Here is a 3,208-nt window from a genome sequence, read left to right as displayed (position 1 = left end):
AGCAGGAGCTGCACATCTGATTATTCAGAAATTAGAAAACAGACAGGCTAGATTAGACTGTTTCTAAGATTCCCCTGAAATCTAAAGTCCTAGGTGTGATTATTTAAGAATTACTTGACTCAGGGAAATGCAAGGACCAGGACTGAAGCAAACGTCAGCTCAGAAAATACATCTTTTATGCTGTTTGAATCTGTTTTTCTCTTTCAGATTTTAAAAATCCTATGCATGATACACATATACCTTCTTGGTACAAGATTGGAACAATATGCAAGGGTACAAAGAGTAAAATGTAAAAGTAAGCTTTCAAATCCTGCTCTCTTTTTACTCTCTTACTGAGAGGTAATCACTGTTATCAAACACTCTGTATTTTTCGAATCTTTATTTGATGGATTTATAGTCAAACACACATATGTATATATTCACATACCCATTTTATTTTAAGTCAAATGACAGCAAATTATACCTCTTCAATGTCTGACTTTACTGATCTTTGTTTTCTCAGACACATTCTGTAATTTTATTACTACCTTAGATTTTTGTTATCCTTTCTTTGCATGTATCTCTCACAAATTTCTGCTCTCATATGGGTGTATATTTATTTAAACTTCTTACGGAAACATTTAAACTTATATAAAAGAAGAGAAACTAGTACAGTGAGCCCCACATACCCACTGTCCAGCTGTGATATCATCAACTTGATTTATCTGTATTCCTACCTACTCCTCACTAGATTATCTAGAAGCAAATCCCAGATGTTATATCATTACATTTGTAAACATTTCATTTGAGGCTCTGCATAAGAGCTTTTTAAAAAATGTAACTACAGGGACTTCCCTGATGGCGCAGTGGTTAATCCGCTTGCCAGTGCAGGGGACACGGGTTCGAGCCCTGGTCTGGGAAGATCCCACATGCCGCGGAGCAACTAAGCCCATGCGCCACAACTACTGTGCCCACGTACCACAACTACTGAAGCCTGCGCACCTAGAGCCCGTGCTCCGCAACAAGAGAAGCCACCGCAATGAGAAGCCCGCACACTGCAGCAAAGAGTAGCACCGCAACTAGAGTAAGCCCACGCACAGCAACGAAGACCCAATGCAGCCAAAAAAAAAAAAAATATATATATATATATATATATATATAACTACAATACTATTATCATACCTAAAAAAATTAATAGTAGTTCTTTAATACCACCAGATAGTCACCAGATATCTAGCCATTGCTCAAATGTACTTGTCTCATAATTTTTTTTTTTTTTTTTACAGTTTGAGTCAGTAAACAAACAAGGATAATCAGTAGAATTGGTCAATTTCTCTTTTTGCAAAACCTAAAACGTGAAGCTTCATATATGAGGAATTTGCAGGCCTGATTAAAAGGAAGCAAAAGATACACTTGCAGACGAACTGTGTTCAGGCTCTGAATACTCACATGGGAGGAGGCGAGCTGTGAGAGCGTCTGGGAAAGACCCAGGGTAGGAATGCTGAGTCCACGAGGCCAGGCTGAGAGGAGGAGGGTCGGTGATGTCCCTGAGTCAGGAAGTCCCGGAAAGTGCTGAAGATTCTGGTGACACTTCCAGTGATAGAACGCCTGGTGTCAGTGTGGTCATCAGTAATGCTTTCTTAGCTGCAAGGTTTGTATTCAGTCTCTTGCGGCTTTGGAACGGATCTCTGATTTGGGGATACATAATGGGAAAACAGAATGTGCTTCTCAGAAATTTACTTTTCAGTCAATGTAAAACACGTGTTCTGTAAAACAAGGGAGGCTTACAGTTTTTTCTCTATTATAATGTTAGGGAAAGCTTGGCAGAAGAAGATACAGTGACTTCGAGTTGAAGTCTTAGCAGCAGGGCCGGTGTGCGGCTTGTTTGACTGATTGCAGTGGTGACTCTTCCTGAGATCACACACCAGATTGCACACGTGTGATCTGTGGCAGGAGACATGCTTCGGGTTGCATGCTTTCCTCCTACCAGTGCTTAACCCCCTCCCTTACCCCCGGGGCTCCAGGGACAGAGTAACAGTAAAAGTTGGCATCATGTACACCTGCTTCCTTTCTCACTACATACACATGCTCCTGTCCTCTGGGGTGTGGGTGTAATTACCTCATCACCCACTACCCTGGCTTACCTGGACTGTTTGGTGCCTGTATGTCGGATCAGTGTTTGCTTCTCTGCACATAGGTTGTGGGGACCCATGCAGTCTGCTTGCCATCATGGTCATGGAACCCACCCAGATTCATGTTGGACGGATTCATTGCTGAATGCCAGTCAAGAAAAATAAGACCGTATGCTGATACGAAGGCTAGTTACTGAGTCTTACATAGAGGACTGGCAGCTGGAGAGGTTTTTAGCCTGCACGTTACCTCCCTGACCAATTCTTGGTTTCCTAAAGCTTAAACAAATACATTGGGATTTCCAGGGGTGGTTTGAAAATCTTTGAACTTAAACTGGTCATGTTAGAAGGGAATGTAGGTTGTCATCTGGGCAGGGAGGGAGGGGATTGGTAGCAATCAAGATGGCACAAAATGTGGCTTTTCAGTTCATACACTTTGGCTCAGACTGTGCAGTGCATGGAACTGGCATCACTCTGCCCCAGTAAGTGATTTGATGGGTTTGCAGCCCCAGGGGCAGAATAACTGTAAAAGTTGGTGTGATATACACCTGCTTCCTTTCTGATCAAGTGTCATTGTACTGCTTGCTGGATCCAATTAAAACAGTCTTCTTGGCTTTCTAACTAAGGAGAATAAAAGCTCATGCATACAGACTGCAAGAGAAGCACTGAAGGTCCAGTTCTGGATTCTGCTTCCTGTAGACGCAATTGGGTTAATAAGACTGAGTAGGTGGAATGGATGGTGAGAGCTGGTAGAGGTTACATGATGCACACATAGCTCTGGGATGGCAGTGGAAAGAACTGCTCGGGGCGGCAATTGGAGAGAGGCTGGCGTGTAGGCAGCATGAGATGTGATACTTTGCTGTCACCACTGCTTTCTTTGTCCATTGTCCCCTGAGATTCCAGTCAGTGGGGTTGGTAAGTGACTTCCCCAGCCAGTTGTCCTGTACAGACCTATTAGTATTGCTGTTATTGTAAGTGTGTTTAAGAGCTGGGTATGACTTTTGGGAGAGGTGAATGGGATCTGAATGAGGTGACAGAGGGGCTGTTCAAAGGGAGTCCTCCTAGCTGTGATGTATTTTAAAACATGGAAAGTAGGGAAA

General features: G+C 42.9%; 1 protein-coding gene across 1 annotated transcript in view; it reads left to right on the top strand.

Annotated features, from left to right (window-relative positions):
• The window catches only part of EXT2 (exostosin glycosyltransferase 2), a 126,131-nt gene that overhangs the window by 3,971 nt on the left and 118,952 nt on the right, over window positions 1-3,208 (top strand). The gene's annotated exons all lie outside the window — the stretch shown is intronic.

The sequence above is a fragment of the Lipotes vexillifer genome, unplaced genomic scaffold (genome assembly GCF_000442215.2).
Source record: "Lipotes vexillifer unplaced genomic scaffold, Lipotes_vexillifer_v1.1 scaffold977, whole genome shotgun sequence".
NCBI classification, from domain to species: Eukaryota; Metazoa; Chordata; class Mammalia; order Artiodactyla; family Lipotidae; genus Lipotes; species Lipotes vexillifer.
The sequence above is the reverse complement of the archived record's forward strand: the minus strand, read 5'-3'. Positions and strand labels throughout refer to the sequence as shown.